The sequence below is a fragment of the Pipistrellus hanaki genome (assembly GCF_964339955.1).
Source record: "Pipistrellus hanaki genome assembly, chromosome: 10".
Classification (NCBI taxonomy): Eukaryota; Metazoa; Chordata; class Mammalia; order Chiroptera; family Vespertilionidae; genus Pipistrellus; species Pipistrellus hanaki.
The window spans coordinates 47,277,764-47,305,625 of NC_140512.1; the positions used below are offsets into that span (position 1 = coordinate 47,277,764).

The 27,862-nt window shown below is 45.4% G+C and overlaps 1 long non-coding RNA gene across 2 annotated transcripts; it reads left to right on the forward strand.

The window, feature by feature from the left end:
* The first annotated feature begins 2,806 nt into the window (after positions 1–2,806).
* On the forward strand, positions 2,807–27,862 carry LOC311629037. 2 transcript variants are annotated; one of them, XR_014796127.1, is made up of 3 exons: positions 2,807–2,872; positions 27,513–27,586; positions 27,790–27,862. It is a non-coding gene; the product is annotated as an uncharacterized lncRNA (long non-coding RNA). The 2 variants fall into 2 exon arrangements; XR_014796128.1 differs by lacking the exon at positions 2,807–2,872 and adding an exon at positions 11,959–12,085.

Consider the following 27,862-nt stretch of genomic DNA (forward strand, 5'->3'; position numbering starts at 1 on the left):
GGACACCTTATCCTTAATCTTATTTCATCATCCCACAGACTGACAAACTGCATAGAATTTCGAGACATTTTTTTAAAGACCATTTGTGTGTGTGTGTGTGTGTGTGTGTGTGTGTGTGTGTGTATGATATTTTGGAGATGAAGGGAGAGGAAGAAAGAGATAGAAACATCAATGATTAGAATCATTGATTGGCTGCCTCCTGCACACCCTCCACTGGGGACCAAACCCACAACCTGGGTATGTGCCCTGACCTGGAATTGAACCATGACCTTCTGATTCATAGGTCAGTGCTCAACCTCTGAGCCACAGTAGCTGGGCTAGAGATCTTTCCTGGACATTTCCTTATCTTAATCCTGCTCTTGTATTTGACACTGGACTTTCCCCCTTTGACTTTTATTGAACCTTCTTATGTCCTCCCTTTTACTGGGTTCTCTTCTATGCTCACCCTATGCTAGTTTCCTTCCTACAGTAGGTGTCACCAACTTTTCTGTTGAGCTGTTCTCAAAATCTGCCATTAGCTCTGCTAAATAGTAAGAAACCACTAAAGAGAGGAATAGCATCCGCTTGTGAAATACCACCTGGCATAAGGCTTGTCATCTAGTTTCCATCTACTTTACTGAATTTCCCATTGCTGCTACACAAGCCCGCTACAAAATCAGACCAGTCAGCTTATTACCTGCTACCCATGGCAGCTTGTTGTCATATCTTGTCTTTATTTAACAACAACAACAAAAAATACTGACTTCAGAGAGGAAGAAAGAGGGAGAGAGAGAAACATCGATGAGGGAGACACATCAATCAGCTGCCTCCTGCACGCTTCCTACTGAGAATTGAGCCCACAACTTGGGCTTGTGTACTGAGCAGGAATGTAACTTGAGACCTCTTGGTCCAATGACACTCAATCCATCGAGCCACACCAGTTGGGCATATCTTGTCTTTAATTTTTTTTTTTTTTTTTTTTTTTTTTTTAGAAAGCACCTGCTTTTTTAAAAATAGGAAAAAAGTTAATTGTGGTAAAATATACATAAAATTTACCATCTTAATCATTTTAAGTATATGGTCAAGTAGTGCAATTATATTCACATGGTGGTGCCCACCTTCATGTCTGTGATACCCCCTTTTAATGGTCAGCTTTCTGAATCTTAATTTTCCTTCAAGGGTTGGCCAAGCTCCATCTAATCCAAGAAACCTTTCCCAGCCAGCCTTATTAACCCTCCACTTAGCCGTTTCATCAGGACAGCAGGTTTTCCTCCCCACGTGGCCTCCGCGGTCTCACCTTGCCTTGGTAGCAGTAGCAACATTACTTGTTTGGTGCTTAGCTGTTTCTGTCTTACTTATTTTTATATCTAACTCCCCAGGGACCACATTGCTCTTTTTCTCCAGCCCCTAGTTCCTTGTCTGGTAGATCCTGAATAAATGTTGATCATGCTGGAAAAGGTGAAAGGAAACCAGGAGAGTGGAGGGTGGGAAAAGCAGGCTGTGACTCCCTGACTCTACAGATGACCCTTTGTCTTGCATAACACAGGACACAGCTGCCTGATGCAGCAAATGGCCCCGCCATCCCGCTGTCCGCGGTGCAGGCTGCCGTCTTTGTACGCACTGCACGGTCTCGGAGCCGTTCCAGGTAGAACACAGTCTGCTCCAGGCTGACTGATTTTACTGCCTTATTTCGTTCTCGGGTTGTTTCTGGGGACGTTGTCATTCCTCAGTTAAGTTGTGAGCATCCAAGAGTCAGTTCCACATCCAAGGTCGCAGTAGCTCTTTCATCAAGACAGCAGGCTTACCTCCTCACGTGGCCTCGGGACCTTTGGCTTCAGGGTCATCTTCCTTGTGCTTTTCCTGAAAGTCTCTGAGCATTTCTGGTGACCACGTTTCAGCATATATCCAGAGTAAATCAGATTAAATGTGAAACTCAGCTGTTTATATATTCGATGATACAAATCACTTAAATTATTTTATATGCCTGTGTATTATTATAGGTAACTCATGTGACTACATCTTATACATATGTCATGTAACTTTATGTATAAAAGTACCACTTCAACATATGCAGACACATGTATATATGTACGTATATCTCAAGCCTAATACTTGAGAAGGAATTCTGTACCTGAGCACCAGTGGTGGGATCTTCCATATGCACACACCTCTCTCTCTCTTTTTTTTTTAATAAACATATTTTATTGATTTTTTTTTTTTTTTTTTTTTTTTTACAGAGAGGAAGGGAGAGGGACAGAGAGTTAGAAACATTGATGGGAGAGAAACATCAATCAGCTGCCTCCTGCATATCTCCTACTGGAGATGTGCCCGAAAACCAAGGCACATGCTCTTGACTGGCATCGAACCCGGGACCCCTCAGTACGCAGGCCGATCAATGCTCTATCCACTGAGCCAAACCAGCTAGGGTGCACACACCTCTCTTAAAACGCCATCCCATTCACTACTCCATCCCACCACGTCTTTGTAAGGTAGGCATGGCAGCTGGTTCTGTTCCTGGTGTGTGAGAACAGGCTCAGAGAGGTTAAGTGGTCTGCCCAGGGTCACACAATCTGACAAGTGACAGAACAAGGACTGAGTCACAACCCAGGCCTTTTGATTTAACGCCAGTGCTTTTCCCCTTATGCCATGCGGCCTGGTCTCATTGAACTTAATCTTATCCTAGGTTTACTTCCAGGCTCTCAGCTGTGCCACTGCTCCCCTCTTTTCCGAGGGCCGGTTTCCTGGAGGACGATCAGGCCTGCCTGGCCCTGTGAGGATTTGCAGGTCAGCTGCCCCCAGCCCCGCACCTGCTGCTTGACCGAGTGCCCCCCGGAGCCTGTCAGAGCCGCCCTGCACCCACACCTTCGCGTCTCTGCAGTGCCTTCTGCTCCAGGTTTGCTTTTTAGAAAACACTTCTTCCCTCTTTTTCCTGGTCCTTCTGTTTGAAGCTCAGGAGGAGTGCACTGTGTAATCTCTTCCTTCCTCCCGGGCCCAGGACAGGGCGGGCCCCACCTTTGCCGAGTGTGGCTGGTTCCTTGTTACCAAGATCCCACTCTTCCCTATCCTTCTAATGGATGTTTCATTCGCTTCGAATGAGGCTCTCAGATGCCATTAGTCAGCTTTTTACTGCCTGCTGTTGCCCGCTGATTAAAGAAACAATTTTTTTCCCGTATGCCCTTTTAGAAATTAGATAAGAAGTAGCAAAATCACTTGAGACTATTTTAAACCCCTTTACCACAAGGAAGTTGTCATCTCATAACTTTATCATCAGCGAAATGCTCATAAAAAGGCCACCCTGTGTGATGGGAATGTTGTGGATTTTAATGGGATAATTGTATTTAGGTAAAACCTTTCATCTGAGGACTTCAAAGGCCTTCCCCTTATTGAATAGTTATTATCATGCCCTACAGAGTGACATCAGGATTCCATAGGCCTTGGTTTTGTGTGTGTGTGTGTGTGTGTGTGTGTGTGCGCACACACACACGTGCGCACATTTGCTGATTTATTTAGCGTTTTCTTTGCTTTCCTAGCCTCACCCTAGGAAGTTTCATGAATCAAAAAGTTTTGCACTTGACTTCCATTAAAAAATTGTACCTAATGAATAGCATACATGACATGCCTTTGTTTCATGGGATGAAGATGTCAAGGGCTTATCAAATAAAGAGCCACCCCTGTGGAGGCGGGAGTGAGGAGCTGCCAGGTCCCCCATGGTCATGAAATAGTCTGATCACTGTTCGCCCTCGTTGGGTCCCCATAGAAGATGATTCTGTGAACAAGTCCTTGGAGGGAGTATAAGTGCTGCATGATCACCCAGATTGTCACTTAACAGGACTTTGGAGAAACAAGCCCGGGTCATGACTGAAGGATAGTTTCCTCGCGAAGTTAAAACAAGACCAAAGCTGCCTGCCCCTTCACCCAAGTATACTGCCCCACCCCTGGTCCCTGCCCAACACACACACACACACACACACACACACACACACACACCCATCTGCAGTGTGGCTTTGGCACAGTCTGTGTAACCAGCTCATTTGATGCTGCAGGATCATGGTGATTCTAATTCATAAGATTTTAGGTCAACATTTATGTTTCCCTCTTCCTATTCCACAAAGAAACAGCTCACTGTTATACCTTTTTCCTCATCTCCGGCCACATGTACCTCTTGACTCAGCAGGGGGAGACAAAGTTGCAAAGACTGTGCCTTCTGTACTTTTTAGCACCCGCCGCATGCTCTTTATTTCATTATTTATATCCGTTTGTTTTGAAACCCTCCTGGCTAGTTGTTCTCTTTGAAGTTCTCAGTTCCCCCTGCCCCAGCCTCCTATCATCTGAGGGCTGACGACAGCCTGTTTTACTGAAAGATCATCTGGAGCTTCTCTGCTTGGACAGCTCTCTGTCTTTCAGAGGAATTAACTTCACTGTAATCCCACTTGCTTTGATTAGTTTCTCTCCACTGTTTTGTGTTGTTGTTTGTATTTTCCCCCCATCTTTTTTTTTTTTTTCTCTTTCATCTTCACCTGAGAATATTTTTTCCATTGATTTCCAGAGACAGTGGTAGGAAGGCGGCAGGGGAAGAGAGAGAAAGAGAAACATTGATGTGAGAGAGATGTATTGATCGACTGGTTGTCTCCTGTATGTGCCCCTACTTGGAGCTGGAGAATCTGCAACTGAGGTGTGTGCCCTTGACTGGGAATCGAACCCATGGCCCTTCGGTCTGTGGGCTGTCCCTCCAACCACTGAGTCAAACTGGCCAGGGCCTTTTTTTTCAGTCTTTAAACTCTGCAGGCTCCTCAGTTGACACCTTCAACCACCCCCCAAAACCTACAGGTAACTATCAAATATTTACCTCCATGCCTGGCTGGTACCATTTCTGAATGATCTACCCATGCAGACCTGGTTATGTACCTGTGAAAACCTGGATATCGACCCAGCAACCCTGAAGTCTACCCATGCAAGCCCAGATGGTAAACCTGGATGCTCGGCCCTGAAAACCTCATTTCATTCACCAACTATTCCTTCCCTAATCTGGACTCCAGCTTTGAATTATGAATTACGGAGTTAGAGCTCAAGGGAGCTCCTCCTTCTTCCTCCCCAGGATGTGGATTCCTCTGTGTCATCCTAGCAGCCAGCCATGGCCTGGACCTCTTCCAGAGACACAGTACACTTTCCCTGGTGGGGCCATTCCATGGGAATAGCTCTGATTGTTAGAAAATTCGTGCTCCTATAATGTCTCCTTATAATGTCTTCCATTGGTTCTAATTCTTCCTTCTGAAGCAACCCAGATATATAATTTCTCTTGGTGTATTTGAAGATAATTTCAGTCTCTCCATTTCAGTGTTTAAAAATTTAAAAAATATTTTTATTGATTTCATGGAGGAAGGGAGAAAGAGCGAGAGCGAGAGCGAGAGCGAGAGCGAGAGAGAGAGAGAGAGAGAGAGAGAGAGGGAGAAACAGAGAAACATCAATGATGAGAGAGAATCATTGATCAGCTGCCTCCTACATGCCCCCTACTGGAGGCCAAGACCACAACTGGGGCATGTGCCCTGACTGGGAATTGAACCATGACCTCCTAGTTCATAGGTCGACATTCAACCATTGAGCCACGCCAGTGGGCCAGCATTTGAAATTTATTGAAACTATTCCCCCAGCTATTGATTTATGATCAAATCTGACAGATCCGTTCTTTACTGTTGAAATTGTTGACTATCTTCTCATTCTTTAAAGTCTACTTTTCTCTCCAATTTAATTCCCTCCTTTCCTTCTAGTTTTCAATCCCAAGAAAACTCCCCAAATGAAATTGTTTCATCTTCTGTGTTCCTGAGATTCTTGTTCATAGTTTATTTTCAGCCTACAAAATTAGAAAGTCAGTACTATCTTCTGATTATTTTTGAAAAATCCCCTCATAGAGTGGCTCGCATGTGGTAGAACTTCGCTAATGTTCTACTGCCAATACTTCCTTCAGAAAGTTCACTTTTTACATTTCCCCCCAAACCTACAGGTAACTATCAAATATTTATCTCTAACCCCTATTTGTTTATCATTTTCCAATCTCAAATTGCCTGATTATCAGATATCTGCAGGCAGCCCAACTTAATATCGTTCATTTCCTCACTCCAGTCCCTGCAAACCCCATTACCCACATAACTTTCCTAGAGGTCTTTGTTTAATGAGCTGCTTGAAATGCTTCTTTGAGTGACATTGGCATCAAGGCATATATAGATTCTTACTCTTTAAGTAGCTCTTTCTCATTATTGGACTACTGGTCCTCAACTTTGCTATAATCCTCACACTTTCTGGTTTCTCCTTAACTGGTAGTGGTAACACCATCCTACAACTAAAGAGAGACTGTCCCCCCTAGGACTGGGGATTGAGCCTGCAACTTATGTACGTGCCCTTGACCAGAATTGAAACCAGGACTCTTCAGTCTGTAGGCTGATGCTCTATCTACTGACCCAACCCAGCTAGAACGCCCCTTGACTTTTTTTTTTTTTTTTTTAACATTACCACTTTATTGAGGTGTAATGTGCACATACTGTACAAGTTACCCAATTAAAGTGTGCAGTGGTGTTAAGGATATTCATAGAGGTCTGCACCTATTACTACTGTCAAGAACATTTTCATCACCCCCAAAAGAAAACCCAGACCCAGTAGTAGTCTTTCCATTCTCTTCTCTCCCCAGCTCCAAGCAACTATTGGTTTATATCCTGTACCTATGGATTTGCCTATTCTGAACATCTATATATATAAAAGGCTAATATGCTAAGTGTCTGACTGTCCAACCAGTTTCTATAACACACACTGCCCACAAGGAGGCAGATGCTCAATGCAGGAGCTGCCAAGCTGCAGTGACTTGGCAGCTGCAGTTCTCGGGTGACACACCCTGAAACCAGAGAGGGGGGAGCCTGATTCCTTGTGGGCTGTGCGAGTCCACCTTTGGCCGTGGGTTATGTTGTTGCTGGGGCACTGTCGGCCCCGAATCTGGTTTACTGCACACTTGGCATTTGTGTTCCACACGCTGTACGACAGCAGCTTTGGAGAGTGCCCTCGCACATTCCGGAACCCCCCAGGGGATGCAGGAGAGCTGGTTTTGGCCTGATCTCCACAGGCCAGGCCGAGTGACCCCACCTGCCAGAGGGACCCTGCTCACTCCACAGATGCTGGGGAGGGACCGTGGGAGGTTGGCTCCAGGGTGTGCCTGGCCCATCTTGCCCAGTCCTGCCCCGCCAGCCACCTTCTAATGAATATCCTTTAATGTGCACCAATCTGTGCTCTGGGTCACTAGTTTTATATAAATGAATCACATAATATGTTGTCATTTGTGATTGGCCTCTTTTGCTTAGCATAATGTTTTCAAGGCTATTCTAACTGGGTTTTCTTAGATTCTGTGTTTGTCTATTTTGGCATCCATTCATCAAAGGGCTATGTTATTTATGTTTTAAAATTTTCTCTATTCTTGATGCTCCAGCATTTGTGGCCTCCTTGGCTCGAGGACAGAAACTGCACTTCCAGGGCTATCCAATTCTTAGAGACAGGTAAGGGCTCACCCTGGAGCACACTTTTCATATACAAACGGCCTGGTCCAGAGCCCACTTCCTAACCAGCCATCTCCTTTATCAAACCCTCACACAACAAGCGGGTGTTTTCCCTGCCCTGAATCCACCCCAGGCCAGGTACCTGACACCTAGGGACAACCCCTTCCCAAAGCCTGCCAGAATTATTCAGACCAGCCAGTCCTAAGCGGTTCACTCTGTCCTGCCTCGCCTTTCCTGCAGAAAACAATGCAGGCCCTGGCTTGCTCCTTCTGCCTCCTGACCAAACTGGAGCTTCCCACGCGGCCCCGTGTGGTGATGATGTGTCCCCCTTAAAGGGACTTGAAGTAATAAAGATCTTAAAATGACATGGCCCTCTCTGTGTCATCACTCAGCCACCTTCATAAACAAAAGTCCTGCAGGTCCAATTGAGACAAAGGCTTATTTATATTGTAGCAACAAGGAACACGTCTTCATTCCTTATCATGACTGAATCATATACTAGTATGCAAACCACACTTGGTTTATTCATTTATCAGATGGTGGACATTCGGGCTATTCCCACTTTTTGGCTGGTGTGAATAATGCTACTATGAGTGTCTGTGTACAGGTTTTTGTGTGGATATATGTGTTCCGGTCTCTTGGGTATACAGGTATCCCCTGCTTTCCTTAAGTTCACAGTAGGGCACTTCCTTTAAAACAAAGATATTGGTACGGTAATGGCTTTTTTCATAAAAACCCCGTTTGGACTTCTTTTGGTTAGAGAAACAGGTACTAATGTAGGTCCTTCGTAAAACTGAAGTGGTGTGCTGAAACCAGTTTGGCTCAGTGGATAGAGTGTCGGCCTGCGGACTGAAAGGTCCCAGGTTCGATTCCGGTCAAGAGCATGTACGTTGGTTGTGGGCACATCCCCAATAGGGGGTGTGCAAGAGGCAGCTGATCCATGATTCTCTCTCATCGATGTTTCTAACTCTCTACCCCTCTCTCTTCCTCTCTGTAAAAAATCAATAAAATATATTTAAAAAAAAAAAAAAAACTGAAGTGGTGTAATGTGGACTTTATAAGTTATCTTTACCTAGTCCAAGGCCATGAAGAGTTACTCCTAAGTTTTCTAAGCATTTATTGTTTTAGCCCTTACCTTTAGGTACATGATTCATTTTGAGTTAATTTTTGTAAATTGGATCAGGTGGTAGTCCAAGTTTATTCTTTTACATGTGGCTATCCAGTTTGTCCCAGCATCATTGGTTGAAAAGACGTTTTCTGGCATTCTTGTAAAGATCAATTGGCCATAAATGTAAGGATTTATTTCTGAAATCTCAATTCTGTTCCACTGATCTATTTGTCCGCATGGATCTATGTGTCTGTCCTTATGCCAGTGCCACACAGTCTTGATTATTGTAGTTCTGAAATACGTTTTGAAATCAAGATGTATGCAAAGCCCTTCAACTTTGTTCTTTTTTTTTTTTTTTTTTAAATTTTGATTTGGTGATCTGGGTCCCTTGCATTTCCACATGAATTTTAGAATTAGTTGGTTAATGCCGAAACCGGTTTGGTTCAGTGGTAGAGCGTCGGTCTGTGGACTGAAAGGTCCTGGGTTCGATTCCGGTCAAGGGCATGTACGTTGGTTGTGGGCACATCCCTGGTGGAGGATGTGCAGGAGGCGGCTGGTTGATGTTTCTTTCTCATCGACATTCCTGGCTCTCTATCTCTCTCCCTTCCTCTCTGTAAAAAATCAATAAAATATATTAAAAAAAAAAAAAAAAAAGAATTAGTTGGTTAATATCTGCCAAAAGGGGAAAAAATGGCAGCTGGAATTTTGAAAGGGATTGTGTTGAGTCTGAGATCAATTTGGAAAGTATTGACATCCTAACAATATTAAATCTTCCAGTCCATGAATATGGGATATCTTTCCACTTATTTAGGTCTTCTTTAATTTCTTTTAAGCGATGTTTCTTTCTTTCTTTCTTTCTTTTTTTCTTTTTTTTTCTTTTCTTTTTTTTTTTTAGTAATTATACAGTTTATTTATTTATTTTATTAAGGTATTATATGTGTACATATCTTTCCATTGCCCTCTCCCCCCCACGCCAAGCGATGTTTCATAGTTTTCAGTGTGAAAGTCTTACACTTCTTTTGTTATATTTATTTCTAATTTTTTTTTTCATTTTGATGCTATTGGGAATAGAATTATTTGCTCAATTTCATCTTGTTCATTGCTTAGTATACTGAGATACAATTGATTCTTGTGTATTGATCTTATATCTTGCAACCTAGCTGAACTTATTTTTTGTTCTAATAATTCCTTTATGGAATCCTTAGGATTTTTAATGTGTGAGATTACATCACCTAGGACTAGAGAACTTATTTACTTCTTCCTTTCCAATTGGGATGCCTTTATTTATTTTTCTTGTCTAAATTTACTGGTTAGGGTTGAATAGAAGTGGTGAGAGTGGCTACTCCTTGCTCCTGATTTTAGGAAGAATGCATTCAGTCTTCATCATTAAGTATGTTGTTAGCTGTGGGTTTTTCATAGATGGCCTCTTGCCTTTTTGTCATCCTACACTATTCTTTCTTTTTTTCTTTTCTATCTCTGGCTTTATAAGTAGAATGTGGACCTTGGAATCAGACTTGAGTCTGAATTGATTGTTTTATGAATTCTATAAAAAATATTGTGTGCTAGACACCAGTATGTAAAAGAAAATCCCACCTGACAGTCTCTCTACTGACCCTCAAACTACTAAGGGTCAGTAGAGAGACTGTCAGGTGGGATTAAATGCTGTGGTATGATAAGTGCTATGAGGGGAGGATGGCCAGGCAGTGAGGAGGACAGAAGGTGGGCCCCTGGGAAGATTAGCGCAACCTGAGGATTTGGTGCCTGAATCACTCTCAAACAGCTGTAGGAGATGGGAAGGGGGCTGGATTCTGCGAACCACAGGTAAGTCACAGGTCAGGTGGGACTGGAATGTGAGGTGCTTGCAAGTAAGGGGCCTGACATGACCCCAAAGAGTTAGTGGAGCATCTTACCAAGGGCCTTGCACCTTCTGCAGGCTTTTTGAGGACCGGATTTGTGTTAGAACACTTGAGTGGTGGGGAAGGAGATTGGTGATGGGTGAGACTATGAATGGGGAGTGGCGGGGAAGGACATCGGTGATGGGTGAGACCATGAATGGGGAGACCTGGAGACAAGAGATTGTTACCAAAGCAGGGAAGAATTGAAGGCCTAAAGTAAGGTTGGTAAGAGGGTATAGGTCAAGGAAGATTTGAAGGTAGAATTAACAAGCCATGTTATAATTGACTAAGGTGGAAAAGATGGATTTGGAGAGAATGACTCTCAGGTTTCTGATGTGGGCATCTGGGTTGTTTGGTGGACTAACATGATATTCAGTATTTTTATCTGTAAGGGGGAAAAATTTTTCACAGATAATATATGCAATCTCTGTGCATAAGAATATGATTGAGACTCAAAAAATACCCATTCTTCTTACTTCCCCTCATTTTGTTTCTTTCATTCTCTAAGTGTAGGTCTTCATTTTGTTAGTTCCATCTTCAGAATGCTTTTCTTTGCTGTGCCCCACAGTTCCCACCATTACCCCTGTGCGGATAACTTCCAGATCTCTCTCTACCCTGACCTCACTTGTATTTGTATTGTATTCTGGGCCTCTCAGTGCTCACAGGGAGAGCCATTCTCCAAATCCATGGGCCTCATGTACCTCCTCATGTCCATAGGCCTCTTTCTAACACTATCATTTTCTCAGACACACACACACAGAAAGTTAATTGCTGTCATTTACACATGCCCTGATCCAGATTAAACCCGCAACCTAGGCATTTGCCCCAACCGACCGGCAACTCTCTGGTGCACAGGATCTTATTCAACCAACTGCATTCTGGCCGGTCTACAAAGACACATTCTTATTTAAATGCCTGGTTGATTTCACCTACACAGCACTTTACTCTTCACAGCAAGCATGTCAAACTCGCAGCTTGCGGGGTGCATGCCTCATTTATTTGGCTGGTGTTTGCCTTTGAGTTTGATATGCTTGCTTTACAGGGTCTGCATGGCCGTAAGCCATCATGGGCTCTATGGGACCCGGATAGATCGAGAAATCAACCCGAGTGCCATGCACTTGTGCAGAGCTCTGGGTACCAGCCTGAGTTCCCCTGTAGAATCTGAAACTTACTTCTCAGGTACTTTCAGTCAAAATAAATAGCCAGGTGATTCATTTGGGAAATTCCCTGCCCTCCCCCTGCCCTTCCTTGAAATGGCTGCTTAGCAAGGCCACCACCACTGGGCCCGAAGGAGGTGGCTCTCGGTTTCAGTTTCCTATCAGTGATTTCCAGGAACCGAGAGGGAGGCAGGAGGAATAGAAAGAGTTACATAGTTCCTGTCTCGGGCTAAAAAAGCTCAAATACTCCATTCCTACTTGCCTCCTGGCAGCCAGGCGAGGAAGGAGAGAAACTGTGAAGGGTGCCAACAAGAGCATCCGTGTCCTCGGCGGAGCTCAGAATAGCACTCGCGGCTCTCGGTGATTCATCGTGCGCGGGCCTGCCCACCCGCGACCAGAGTGGCTGAGGACAGGGTGAGTCAGGCCTCCCGCAGCTTCCTCCCGGCGCTGCCAGCAGAGGACGCGGGAGGCAGTGCCACGAGGAGAGGGTGCCTGCGGTGGCCTGTCTCTTCTGGAACGGCTTCCTGCTCCATCTGCTCGAAGTTCGGCGACATTTGGCGAGGAAGGGAATCCTGATATTTGGGAGAGAGTGATCCTTTTAGGGGCCTATCTAAATTTGGGGCCATCTTCCCCCATTGAGCTGAGCAGCACTCCTACATCCATCTTCACAGTATCCCTCATTGTTAGATTCGGCACCTGTTAATCCGATTGGCATTCTCTTCTCTTTCTTTGTCCCACTCTTTTCTCTTTGTATTTCTCTCTCTCTCTCTCCTTGCTCAGGCAGAATTATATTTAAGAAATCACAGCTGTTGGATTTTTTTCCTTCTCAGGATAGTTTTCAACCAGGTGCATCCACATCTCTTGGTTGGTCTCGCCTATCGCTAGCCCTGCCGGAGAGGATATCCCAGTGTCACCACATCTGTCCCCCTATGACGCACAGCAGAATCGTGAGTTTAAAGATCATCCTAACGCCGAATTAGGCTTAAAAATGGATCCTTCCTCATGAGGTCCACCAGCGACAGCCCAGGTCTTGTGGTCTCCTTCAGCGCAGCCTCTCATTCTCTCGCCAGCGCCCAACTCTTGCTGCTCTTTCTGTGGAGCGACGCATTCTTTGTCTTCTGCCTCTTTCCTGATATTGAGTTCTTGGGGTCTACTCGAGTTAAATCTGATGTTCGCCTGTTCCACTCTCACTGTGGGAGCTCCTGCTTCCAGCTTAGCCTGGGCCTGTCACCAGCGTCGCCCCAGGATGGGTTAGAGAAATGCAGGCTCAGCCAGGCTCCCTGGCTTGTCTAGAGAGGCAGAGCTTGTCTGGGTGAGTGGTAATTTACCCCGTCAGAGGTTTCTATTTTCCCTTCCTCGTGGCTGCACAGCACACATGTTCTGAGGGTCATGCAGCTTTACTCACAAAGCGTCCAATACATTTATTTCCAAAACCCGCGAGATGAGACGAAGCACTGGCTGTGTGGGTTACTCCCTGCGTGAGGTTGGAAAACAGGAGATTCGGTGTGAGTCATACTTCACTTTTGTGTGAGGGTCAACCCTGTAATACATACCACCGTGTCCCTGGATCGTGGCTTACTCTAATCCCCAGTGGATGACCCACTTATTCAAACGTGTTACACAACGTTTGAAAGCACAAGAGGTAGATACCTAAACTTCATTTCGATGGGATACCTAGGGTGCTTAAATTAAATGCGAAATGATTTGAGATAGCTTTTATTTTTATCATTAGAGCAATTCTCTGAAATGGGTAAGAGAGACTTAAGCCCATGGTAAAGTGAGGACACTGAGACACAAGCAGGAATGAACAAACAAACGAACAAATGAATGAATGAGTGAAGTCATTCAGCATTTACTCCAAAAGGCACAGACTTGGTTAGCACAGTTGGGATTTAGACCCCTGACCTGTATTTGATTTCTCTCAGGCTGCTCTCTTTTCCAGAAACCTCTTTAAGGTAAGAGAGGAGACAGTCGACCCTCAGGGGACCTGTGCCCTGAGTTTTTTATTAAAGGGGGAAAGGGTTTCCCTGAGTTATCTACATGCTGTCCCATAGAGCGGAGTATTTATCACCTGGATTTTATCTTACATCCTAGGAGCAGCCTCCCTCTGCAGTCCCTCAGGACTCCGCTCCTCTGTCCCGCCCACACCTTCCCAGACCGGGTCCTGCTAGTATCCTCCTCACTTTCTCCTGTCTGGGCCACGTCCCATCACACTGGCTCCTCTTCTTGTCGGCACCCTGACTGTGAGGCAGGAGAAGGAATGGAATACTCCTTGTTGCCTAGAGATGCTCCCCTTCGTTCCACAAATAATTATTGAGAACCTGCTGTGTGTGGAGCTCTCTGCTAAGTCCGTAGATACAAAGAGAGGGAGAGGTCCTGCCTGTGAGGATTAGAGTTTAGTATTGAATTCGTGTTCCATCACCGTTATTCAACACCCTCTTCTCCTGTAGGTCCCGGATTCTGATACCCCACCTATCACCACATCCATCCACTGACTTCGAGGACTCTTCCCATGATGAGTTTAGTACTGAACCGATAGTGTCCCACCCTTTTTACTGCCACCACCGCCAAAGTGTTGGACATCCATGTTACTGACCACCCACGGATCCCCCCATCTAGTTCTCTAGACCCTCCTTAACTATGGTACCTCCCTTTGTAGGACATTTCAGTCTTATGAGGGCAGTTTGGCTTATTGGACTTCATCATCATGTGGAACTGCTCCTCCTCTAGTCTTTTCAACTTAAAATCTCTCCCACCACATTTCACAGAATGGATGGCTCTCCTCTTCTTTGCCAGACATCACTAATCGATGGCCAGGGCACTTGGTCCAACTGAGCCTGGACACAGGTTTGAAAGTCCTTCTTCACATGAACACTAGTGCCCTCATACCTTCATATTTAGCCTAAGGGGGGAGGGGTGTTACAACCTCTTTCTCCCAACCCCCACCTCCCTCCATCCCTCCATCCCTTTCTTTCCTTCCTTCTTTTCTTCCCACTTCCACTCATCATGACCTTGAAGCCTTAGATCTAATTTTCCAGCCATTCCAATGCCACCTTCTCTTGTTTCCCTGAAAAACTCAGAAAACCCCATGGTTGACCATTTCAAAGATGTGCCTTCTATGATCCAAGAATGCCTTGCTCCTTGGATTTTTATCACATTAATCCTGAGCATACTTAGAAACTACCTGCCATAGGGTTTTTAACTCTCCCTGCCTAGAACACCAAGCGTTGGTGGCTGGGCCACAGGGTGGGTTTGCTATGTCAGTGCTCTCCAACCTCATCTTAATTCTTTCCCTGGGCTCCCTGTGTCACATTCCGCAATAGATGTGCCATTGTTGAGCCATCAGAGCTATTCCTGGCCTCTCTCTTAAAGTAGAAACTTCATTTCTTAAGTATGAAGCCATCTTCCTTCCTCTCTAAAAAACTGACTCTTTACTTTCTCCCACCCTTCTCTTCTTCCTTCTGTCTGCATCATCGTAACCCTCTGCCAAGTCTTTCCACTCAGTTCCCTCTCTGATCTTCTGTCCATCAATTCACTTTTCTTTCTCTCTTCATTCTCTAGTATCCCCCATGCTACTGATTTCACTCCTGTCTCTCCTAACCTAAAAAAGACAAAAGCCACAAATCAAAATGATGTAAAAAAGACCTTCCCCCTCAACATACAGCTCTCTTCATCTTCATTGCTCTATGAATCAAAAATCATTGACACCCTAAAGGTGTCAAGGGCAGTTCAAGTTCATCACCTTCATGATTGCAATCAGGAGTGATCTCTATTCTGAATCTCTCGAAGCACATTTTGAGAACCTCATGAAACCTTGTCTTATAACTACTATTAGGACTATTTCTAGCCTTTAATCTCCTTGAGGATAAGGGATACATATTTTTAATTTTATCTCTGCTTTGCCCTCATGCTGGTGTCTAGTTTAGAGCTTTGCATTATCACCGAGTCCTTGCTCAGTGCACATGTGGGTCCAGTGTTGATCACTCAGAGCTCAAGGTCCCAAACTGGTGGCCCCTAGCACACATAGTAACTCTGACAAGTTTTGTTTAGCCACTCTAGATGGAATAAAATATAAAATTTGTAATTTAACCATTTTAAGTATACAATTTTAGTGGCATTGATTATATTCACAATTTTGTGCAACTAGCATCACTATTTCTAAAATGTTTTAATCACTCCAAACAGAAACTCTATAGCCATTAGGCAATAACTCCTCAGCCCCTAGTAACCTCTTACCTACTTACTGTCTATGAATTTGCCTCTTCTAGATAGTCCACATAAGTAGAATTATGCAATATTTATGTTTGCATTATTATATCATAATGTTTTCAAGATTCACCCATGTTGATTTCAAGATTCACCTATACCAATACTTATTCCTTTTTATAGTTCAAATAGAGTCCCGGTACACAGATTCATCCCCTTCAGGGTCCCTCAGCCTGCTCTGTGAGGATCGGGCTGAAACCAGCTTTCCGACTTCTCTTGAGGCGTCCTGGATTGTGAGAGGTGCAGGCCAGGCCAAGGCAAGCCATGGATGCAGGATCAGGGCCGGGGAGTGACTGTGGGAGCGTTCCAGGGCGTGTCCAGCCCATCTTGTCCAGTTCCCATCAGCCGGACCCCAGCAGCAAGCTAACCTATTAGTCGAAGCTTCTGCCCACTGGTGGTCAGTGCGCATCATAGCGAAAGGTCGAATAGTTAGGCACTTTTACATAAAAGGCTAATATGCTAAGTGTCCTTCCCATTGTCCGACCGGTCAGTATGATGCACTGACCACCAGGGGGCAGATGCTCAATGTAGGAACTGCTGTGACATGCACAGAGAAACAGCATCGAGGACCTGGTGCCGACAAAGCAAAACTTGGCTTCCCCCAAGTGGGACACAGGCCTCACAGCCACCCCTAAGCGACAGCCCACCAATCACAGCCAATGCTGCCATGGTGCAAAATGCAGCCCAAAGCCCAGCCCAGCCTGCAGAGGGTGGCTTTGGGCGCCCGGTAATGATGTCACATTTTTGTTGACATTCTGAAGCTGAAATTGTCAACAGAATATGTCTGAAGACCAACTGTTGCCACAACATACCCCTGAAGCTGAAAGAAAGTGACGTCGTTGACAGAATATGCCTGAAGATTAGTCATTGACAAGTACTACCAGTGCTGGTAGGAACTGCCTTCATCGCGAAAATGAAGTAAACGAGGATGCAATTATCAAACGCAGTTGTGGTGGAATGACTGTCACATGTCAATTTTGCCTATCCATAAGTTTCTCTGATGAAAAACCATCTGATGGAAAATTTATTCAGTGTAGCAAAGGCAAAGTTTTTTTTGTTTGTTTGTTTTAAAATATATTTTATTGATTTTTACAGAGAGGAAAGGAGAGGGATAGAGAGCTAGAAACGTCAATGAGGGAGAAACATCGACCAGCTGCCTCTTGCATACCCCCCACCGGGGTTGTGTCCGCAGCCAAGGTACATGCCCTTGATCGGAATCGAACCTGGGACCCTTCAGTCCGCAGGCCAACACTCTATCCACTGAGCCAAACCGGTTTCGGCAGCAAAGGCAAAGTTTGTCCAAATGATATAAATTTTCCAGAATACCCAACATATTTAGTATATTTTTTATTGATTTCAGAGAGGAAGGGAGAGGGAGATATAGATGGAAACATCAACGATGAGAGTGAATTATTGATTGGCTATCTCCTGCACACCCCCTACTGGGGATCGAGCCCGCAACCCGAGCATGTGCTCTTGATGGAATTGAACCCAGGACCCTCCAGTCTGCCGGCCAGCGCTTTATCCACTGAGCCAAACCAGCTAGGCAACCCAGCATATTTGAAAAAATTAATGATAAATGAAGATTCTGACAGTAACAAGTTCATGGAAAATATTTGTTATTATATCATGCTGTTATTGTTTATTAATCAATTTGTATATTATTTTCGTGTATATTTTACTAATTTTCTTTCATCTCTGACACTTCTATTATAGAGAAAGGGCAAATAGTGATATCAAATATTTCTTCTAACTGAAACCTGTTTGACTCAGTGGATAGAGCATCAGCCTGCGGACTGAAAGGTCCCAAGTTTAATTCTGGTCAAGGGCATTTACCCAAAAGGGGGTATGCAAGAGGCAGCTGATTGATGATTCTCACTGATATTTCTAACTCTCTATCCCTCTCCCTTCCTCTCTGTAAAAAATCAATAAAATATATTTAAAAAAATTTCTTCTAACCGCCTTTCAATGTGCACAAATTCATGCACCCGGTCACTAGTATATAGATAATATTCTATGGTATGGCTATCCCACATTTTGTTTATTCATCTTTTGATGGACACTTGGATGGTTTCCTCCTTTGAACTATTGTGGATAATACTGCAGTGAATGTTGGCATACAAGTATCTGTTTAAGTCCCTGTTTTCATTTCTTTTGGGTATATACCTAGGAATGGATTGGCTGGGTTATATGGTAACTCTATGTTTAGCTTTTTGAAGAACCACTGCAGAATTTTAAAACTAAAACTACTTGACAACTTTAAAAATTGAGGGATTACACATAAAATTGAGATTTTTGTCCCAACTTCTCTTGAAAGCAATTAAAAGTTTATCACTCCTGGGTTCAAAATACATAGACAGTGGGGATCTGAGCGGCTGGGGATGAGGAAGGACCACCCCCTGTAGATGGGCATCTGGTCTTCAACTCAACAAGGTTCTCATCTGGTCAGCATCTGACCTTGGCTTTCCCTTCCAGGTCCCTGTTCTAAGCCTTTGCTCTGATCCCCTCCCTTCAGTCATTCTTTCCCTCCCATGTTTGTACTCCTTCTGTTCTATTATTTGTGTGCATGCCATTCCTTTTCATCTAGGCTACAATTGCCTAAGGGCAGCATGACTGTCTTTTCATTTGTGATTGATCAGGACTGAATGGCACATTGTCAACACACCAAGTTTTAGTATATTGAATTTTTGAATTGAATATCTGCGGTTTAGGGCAGAACAGTTATGACTGACTGAGTCAACCAAGTGCTAGATGCATTGCAGAATGTTAAAAGAAAATGGAAGGAAGCCTGAAATTGGGGAAATGAATTACAGATTACAGGCAATGAGGGGAGGGCCAACCACTTCCTCATTTGAAATATTTCTCTATTAGGGTTTTGTGTCATCACTCTAGGCTAGTCTTATGTGGAAAGCCATCTAAAAGGTGATTTATGGCAAACTGAGGTTCAATATTATAGAACAAGTTAGTAAGATATAGAATTGAAATGTAATGTCTGTATCAACACACAAAATAATAAATTTGGACCCCCATTTCAAACTGTACATAAAAATAATCCAAAATGGATCACCACTTATTAAGAGCTAAACCATAAATTTCTTAAAAGAAAACATAGGAGTAAATCTTTGTGATGTTGAGTCAGGCAATGGTTTCTTAGATACACACCAAAAGCACAAGCAACAAAACAAAGAATAAATTGAACTTCATCAAATTGAAAACTTTTGTGTTACAAGGGACTCTATTAAGAAAGTAGAAAAAGCTCACAGAATTGGAGAAAATATTTGCAAATCATATATCTGATAAGGAATTTGTATTTACAATATATAAAAAGCTTTTACAATTCAATAATAAAAATATAAATACCCCAATTAAAAATATGCAAAAAGTATGAAGAGATAGTTTTCTAAAGAAGTTATATCAATGGCCAATCAGCCCATGGAAAAATTAAACATTATTAGTTATTAGGGAAATGCAAATCAAAACCACAATGGGTTATCATTTAATACCTGTAAGGATGGCTATAAAATAAAGAAAATGGCAGTAACAAACATTAGAGTATTTATGGAGAAGTTGGAACCCTCAGACATTGCTGGTGAGGTGGTAAATGTGTAGCCACTTTGGAAAAAGTTTAAATGTTGAACATATAATCCAGCAATTCTATTCATATATATTTTATATATATCCTAATATTATATATATATATCTATATATATATCTATATATATATAGATATATATAGATATATAGATATATATAGATATATATAATCATAACATATTATATATATATATATCCTAATATATAAAAAGCCAGGGGCCATCACGAACAAAACAATTGGACAGACGACCAAACAGCCAGGCTGTGTGGAGCGATCAGGCCTGTAGGGGTTAGTGAGGGATGACCAAATGACTGAACAGCAGGCTGTGTGGGGCGACCAGGTCAGCAGGGGGGCAGTTGGGAGTGACCAGGCCAGCAGGGGGGCAGTTGGGGGCGACTGGGTGGGCAAGGGGCGCAGTTAGGGGCGATCAGGCTGGCAGGGGGGCAGTTAGGGGCGATTAGGCTGGCAGGGGGGCAGGTGAGCAGTTAGGAGCCAACAGTCCCCATATGGTGAGAGGGATGTCCGACTTCGGATTTAAGTATGATCCTGGGTATTGGGCCTAAACCGGCAGTCAGACATTCCCTGAGGGGTCCCAGATTGGAGAAGGTGCAGGCTGGGCTGAGGGGACCCTACCTCTGCTACCACATATATGTTTTCATTTCATTTTATATATATGAAACGAAAACATACACAACCATTCATTCCAGTAATATCATAGTAACTTCAAAGTGGAAGCAACCCAAATTTCTGTCAACTAGTGAATAGATGAGCAAAATGTCTATTTATACAATGAAATATTACTTAGCCACAAAAAGGAACAGAGTGTCATAATATAGATGCATCTTATAAGCATTATGATGAGTGAAAGAAGTCAGACACATGAAACTACAGATTATGACTCCATTTATATGAAATGTGCACAAGAGGCAAATCTATAAAGATAGAAAGTAGATTAGTGATTATCTGGGGCTGGAGGGAGGGTAATGGGGAGTGATGGGTACAAGGTTTCTTTTTGGGGTGATGAAAATGCTCTAAAATTATATTGAGCGATAGTTGCACAACTCTGTGGATATATTAAAGACCACTGCACTGTAAAAAAAGAAAAAAAAAACAGAGGACCCAGACATAAAATGCTATTCATTCCTTTTACATAACTACCGTATTTTCCGGCGTATAAGACAGCACTGTGTTCTAGTAAAAAGCCTGCTCAGATTGGCCAGAGTCAGAGAGGCGGTCTATTAAAAAAAGAACTGGTGTTGCCTCGGAAGCGGGGGGTAGTCTTATACAGCGAATATAGGCCTAAACCTATGTTTTAACTGTAAAATTAGGGGTCGCCTTATACGCCGTAAAATACGGTAATAAAATACACAATCCTAAAAGATGACACAAAAAAAAGTATCTGATGTAGTTGAGACTAAAGCATTTACCGATGAATTGGAATGATGTATTGAGCTTGCTTTAAAAATGCTCCAGGCAACCCTCCATGCAAAACAAACTTGGCTAGGAGATAGATTAAATAAAATGGGCAGCATGTCAATAATTTTTGAAACTGCGGGGTGGACACATAGCAGTTCATTATAGTGCTCTATTTTTGTGAATGTTATGAAAAATGTTCCATAATATAAATTTTAAAGAAAGCATCTGTAGTTCGGTAGATACACACAAAGTGTGTCCGTATTTTGGGGAGCTCCATGCGGAGGGCTGTGATGGTGGACCCCATGTGGTTATAGCTCGGCACGCGTATCTGTGTGGATGAGGAAGAAGGAGGATTCACCTGAAGGAGGGGCCAGAGCACTCTGGGGAGATGTCGTCTGGGGCTGCTGTACACAGTACCACAGAACTAGGGGGCGGGGACAGGGAACGGGGCTCAAAACAATAGAAGTTTATTCTCTCAAGTTCTAGAGGCTGGAAGTCCGAAGGCAAGGGTCAGTAGGGTTGGGCTTGTTATGAAGCTCTAAGGCGGGATCCACCCTTGCCTCTTCCAGCTCGTGATGGTGTCAGCAATCCTTGGTGCTCCTGGCTGGCAGGTGCCCCACTCCCATCTCTGTCTCCGTGGTCACATGGGGTTCTCCCTGTTGTCTTCCCTCTGTGTGCGTCTGCTTTCTCTACATACAAGGATGCCACCCTAATTGAGCATGACCTCATCCTAACTTGATTATATCTGCAAAGACCTTATTTCCAAACAAGGTCACCTTCACAGGTCGCGGGGTCAGGATTTCAAAGTATCTTTGTGTGTGAGGGAGGGTTGGGGGCACACATTTCTACCCAACAAAGGACACAAGGCAGAAAGAGCAGAAACAGAAGAAACAGAAGAGAGGCTCTTCGCAGCACGCATCTGTTTTTTGTTTTTTTTTTAATCAATCTTTATTGTTCATATTATTACAAAGGTTCCTCATTTCTTCCCCCTTCCACCAGGTTCCCACCCCACCCATCCCCCATTGTCCTCATCCATAGGTGCACAGTTTATGTTCAGTCTCTTCCTCCCTCCCTTTCCCCGATAGTAAATCCCTTTTCAAATAGTAAATCAGTTACTTAGCATTTTCTCATATCAATAATACCTCCACGTGCCCAATGATACACTTCACACAAAAGACATTTCCAAATAGGTCAACCAGCCTCATCCAGGCCCCACCCAAGGCACTCACAGATCAACACCCCAGCCCTATACTAACTCAACACATCCAGATCTAAGCCTTCATCACTTGATTCAGCAGACTCTCAAGTTCCCGCAAAAGTTTCCAGCCATGTCTGAGAGGCAGCCTTGGGGCGGGGGCAGGCGAGGAGCGAGCTGTTTCGGGCCTCGATGCTCCGGGCCTGGCCTCTGTTGCTCTGGTTCGTTCCACAACCAGCTGCTCCGGGTCTGGTCACTGCTGCTCCTGACCTAGTTGCTCTGGACTTGGCTGCTGCTGCTCCGGGCCTGGCCGCACCCGACCCGGCTGCTCTGGGCTCGGTTGCTCCGGGCCCGGTTGCTCCGGGCCTGGCCGCTCCCAGCCTGGCAGCCGCTGCTCCGGGCCTAGCCGCTCCCAGCCTGGCAGCCGCTACTCCGGGCCTGGCCGCACCAGACCCAGCTGCTCTGGGCCTGGCCGCTTCCAGCCTGGCAGCTGCTGCTCCGGGCCTGGCCGCTCCCAGCCTGGCAGCCGCTGCTCCGGGCCTGGCCGTACAAGACCCCGCTGCTCCGGGCCTGGCCGCTCCCAGCCTGGCAGTTGCTGCTCCGGGCCTGGCTGTACCCGACCCGGCTGCTCCGGGCCTGGCCGCTCCCAGCCTGGCAGCCGCTGCTCCGGGCCTGGCCGCTCCCAGCCTGGCAGCTGCTGCTTTGGGCCTGGCCGCTCCCAGCCTGGCAGCCGCTGCTCCGGGCCTGGCCGCTCCCAGCCTGGCAGCCGCTGCTCCAGGCCTGGTCGCTCCCAGCCTGGCAGCCGCTGCTTCGGGCCTGGCCGCTCCCAGCCTGGCAGCCGTGCAGCACGCATCTGTGCTGCTGGGTCTTCCGTGGTCCATGGGCCAGTGATGGCGGACACAGTGTAGACAATGGCTAGACTTCACTGAAACACATCGCTTCCTGGCCGGCTCCACGTTGTCTGAACTGAGACAAGCCTTTTCTGGGACCCATTTCCGCTCCGCAGCCTTGACTGATGAACGTCACATGTAGACTCTTCTAGTCTCTCAACCCTTCCCCCAGACGTTCTCGGGGATAACTCTAACAGCCTTCCCTTGAGACAGGTTGCCGCGAAGGTCGGTGTCTTACTTTGACTCAGACACGCATGTTTCCTTTAGCGGTTATCTTCTGAGCTGGCTGCTGAAGTTATTTTGGACTCTACAGTTAAGTTGACCCAGAAACCATTCCCCCTTTGAAACTTCCTCTGAAATGTTATGGCTCTGACTCCATAACTCAGGATTACATTGTGCTGTTCCTCGCTCTGTAATCTTACTGTGGCCTTTGACCAAAAAACAATAAAATCGGACCCCTGTGTTAAGTGGTGCTTAAAATATATATAATTTAATCCTAGTAAACCAGATGTCTGATAAGGGCCGTGCACTTTCAGAGTGTCACTTGGAGGAAGTGTGAGCTCCTCTAATCTGCAGGAACTGCGTGGGCCCGGAGTGTGGGTTACCTTCCAGAGGATGTTGGAGGGAGTAAAGGTTGGAGGAGGGAGAGGCTGGACCTTGGGCTCATTCACTATCTTTACCCTCTGTTTCAGCTCCAGTCCATGAAGTGATTTTCTTTTTTTGTTAATCCTCATCTGAGGATATTTTTTTCATTGATTTTTAGAGAGACTGAAAGGGAAGAGGAGGGGAGGGAGAGAGAGAGAGAGGGAAAGAATGAGAGAAAGAGAGAGAAAGTAATCTATTGGTTGCCTCCTGCACACACCCTAACCTGTCTGAGGATGGAACTGCACCCCAAGTATGTGCCCTTGACTGGGAATCAATGCATGGATGGACACTCTAACCATAGAGCCACACCAGCCAAGGCTCGATGGAGTGGTTTTCAAGCCTCTGCTTTCATCTCATGGCTCTCAGAAGGGTGGGAAAGGCTGAACAGGAAGGAGCTGATGTTCTGCAGAGAACAGAGAGGAGGCTGGCCTGATCCCGGGCCAGGGAGGGGAGGCTGGAGGGAACTGGGGCACAGCCTGGGTTGGAAACACTGTGGGTTCCTGGACAGAGACTAGATGAAATATTGACTCTTGGACCCCAAGGCCCGTGCACAGTGGAGGTTAGAGCAAATAGCAGGGTAGAGATGTTTTAAGAGCACCCCGTGTCTTGCCTGCATCCTAAGGTAGGCACTGTGCGAACAGCTTCACGCGCGTTGGGTACCTGCCAGCTGCCCTGAATTTCTGTCCTGTGTTTGTGAGCGATTCATTTCTTTACCTTGGGTGGGCTCTTCCATTGTGTCTCTCAAAACCCAGGTTCACAAAAGGGTCTCAGTTTGACCGTAAAGCTCATTCCTCCCTCCTGTGGTGCAGTTAACATACTATGTGCAATTGGTAGAAAGTCTGTTTACAGAGGGCTTGGTAAGAAGACCCTTTTTCTTTCTTTTCTTTTCTTTTCTTTTTCTTTTTTTTTAAGGCCCTTTTTTCCTTAAAAGCACAGAAACGTGAATAGCGGAAAGGCTCCGGGCCCATTGGTGGCTCACTTGCCACAAGAATACTAAATGCGGTAGAATTAATTGCCCTGCTAGAAAGGACTGGGCCTGAGGTCCCGGGAGCCTTTTAGAACTGGATTAAAGGAACCGTACTCGCACCCCGACATCGCGTCAGAAACTCACCTGAAGTACAATAGAGCAGTTTTCTTTTTTTGTTTTTTTTAAACTCCCCATTAAAAGGGATCTTCCGTGCGAGCCCATTATTTCCTTTTTAGTTTGGATCAGAGTCCAGAAGCCCTAACCAGTCAAAGTTCTGTTGTGCTCCTGCTGTGGTTTGAGTCTATTCCTTTCATGTCATATTCTCCGTGGAGATGGAACAGGCACGGTCACCTTCCAGGGTCTATGTATCTGTGAAGTTCCCGAGAACCAGCTAACTGGCACATTTACATAATTGCTACCTTCCTTTCTTGTGTGTGTTTCTGACTTCTTGGTCATTTTCTGTTTTCTATTGGAATTTTTGGTTTCTCCATTTCTTTTAAAAAGTGGCACATGCTAGTCTCCTAGGTTTGTTTTTCGTCTCCCTTTTCCCAGAAGACAGGGAAGAGTGAGTTCCATCAATTGTTGAGAACTCTGTGGAGGCAGAGTGAAAAGGGAAGTGGCTGTTACAACTTACAGGAGGTCAGATGAGGGCTTCTCTCATGTCTGCACCCTTCACTTACCTAGAGCATTGGATGGACATTCACCTGTGACTCTGAGGTCTTTACCTGAGTTCTGGCAACACCCTTAAAAATTCAGCTGGTCCGGGAGTGTGAGCCGCTGTCCCCTGCTGCCGCAGCCCGAGTGACAGTGCCGTACACACCCTCAGGCCCTGGGGTGCAGCTCACAGAGAGGGCGACCAGAGCCCTCCTTGTGCCTTTTGAGCCTCACGGACCTCCTGCTGCACTTGGACGGTCAGCCATTCCTCTGTGTCCCTGGGGGAGGGGGGAACGGGGACGGGGACACGCACACCACCAGGTGAGAGGGCAGGGTGGGGCAAGGATGAGCTCCCGACTCCGCCCCGCAGGGCGGAGTTATCCCTAGCCCTCACCCAACCAATCAGGGTTAGCCGAGGCAGTGACATCACCACCGACCTGAGTAAAACCCCTGGACTGGGCGAAATTCACTCTCTTCCACCATGCTGCCGGCGTGAGTGGGAAGAGCCCATGCTAGCATGGAACAGGCTCTTTTGTTTATTGCATCGGACTCGGCTCCCTGGTGGTCCTTGGGGATCACGAAATCTGGGCGTAACACAGGGATCCCTGAGGAGGTTACACACAGAGTCTTAATAGCCATGATTCTGTACTTGCATGTTGAATCTAAAAACACAAAGCAAATAGACAAATCAAACAAAAACAAACTCACAGAAACAGAACAAAAGGGTGGTTGCCTGAGGGGAGTGGGTGTAGCGATGGGTGAAAAGGGGAAGCAGAATCTAGTCGATAACATTGTGATACATTTGCATAGGGACAGACAATGATTAGAATTAGTGGGGTGTTCCCATTGTAAGGCATAAAAATGGTGAATCACTATACTGTACACCTGCAACTATAATGAATATAATGAATAGAACATATATACCAACTGTACTTTAATATAATTACAGAAAAAAAAACATAATAAGCCCATAAAACCCGAGATGTAACCCTCCTTTCCAGAAGTAATATCTTTGCTCTTTCTCCTTCATCATTCTCTCTTTCCTTCCCAAGTATCTCCTCTTCTGGGCTTGTTCCTTTCCCCTCCCTCAAATCATCCCTGGTGGTCCTTTGGGTTTCAGGAGGGAGAAGAAGGGAGCTCACATTTATCGATCGCTGATTAATTGCGGGAAGGACACAGACATAGAAGAGAGGTGCGCTGCCTGTGAGCCTTGGGGCCATTCCCCAGGAGTGCTCCTCAAATGTGAATGGGTCTGCGATGAGGAGTGACCCGGAGATCTGCTTAGAACGCAGATTCTGGTTTAGCAGTTCTGGGTGGGGCTACGGTGTTCGAGTTTCTCACAAGCTGCCCGGAGGGGCAGGCCCCTGGCCCGCACTCAGAGCAGCAAGCGTCGACGGTGGGGCTCTGCCTCCTTAGATAACTGAGCACAGAAAAGGGTGTTTGTAGGAAGCCAGGAGCTCTGAAACCACCCCTTTTCATCGGCAGTGAAACCAGGTAGCTATTAAGAACACTGTTTACCAGTCCAGCGTGCCTCGCTCCATGAAAGGAATACAAGGTGTTCCTTTACTGACCAGCGTGGTTCTGTAATGAAAGCTTTTGGCTCCATTGTCGCCAGGGTGCTGCCAGGGGAACCAGCCACACAGAGGGAATGTGTAACGCAATATTATTGTTGGGTTAAAACAACGAGCTCTGACCTGAGACAGGGTAGGAAGGGTCCGGTTTCACGCTTTTGCTCAGGTGACAGGCTAGCTAGCACCCTGAGCTGGCTGGGCCAACCTGGGTGCCTTTCTCCCTGGGGTGCTGCAGACCTCCCTCTGGGTAGAGAAGACTGGATGGTTGAACTGTCCAGAACAGCGGTCGCATACCGGTGGTTCGTGAGGTCCAAGAGGTTGGCGACCGCTGGTCCATGAGACATCAGTACGTTCACATTTATTTGCCTGTGAGAACCAGGCCTGCCACTGCGTTCTGGGGTTTGGATCCACACAGTGTTTAGAAAACAGGCCAACTGAATACAATACGACCCAGATTGAGGTCATATTAAAACGAAAGGACTCGATTCGGGGCCAGGCAATTTTAGATGAAATGACCTTGATGTTATCTCACCTGTGGAGATGAGAGAGACTCTATTGTGTGGTGCTGCTCTATTACAGTCCTCCCTGTCAGGGCAGGGAAAGCTAAAGAACGGAAAAGGCCAGGCCAACCTCTCTTTTTAGATTCAGCTGGAGCCTGACACTGAGAAAAACCAAGTCCTCCTGTTGACACAAAGAGCCACGTTGACTGCAGAATAGTAAGTGTGAAAAGGTCCTTGGGGATCACCTAACATGTGTTTAATGTGGGGGGTCATTGTACTCTGGACTTCCTCCCCTCTCCCCCCACCAAACACACATTCCTAATCTTTCATGTAATTCCCTCAGATTAACAGATTCTCTAGTGGATCCATGGACTTCCAGGTAAAAACCTATAATGCAATATGCTTCCTTGTTTTTGTAGATGAGAAAACCGAGGCCCAGAAAGATGCTCAACCACCGGTCTCATAGCAACGCTCCTGGTGAACTAAGTAGGC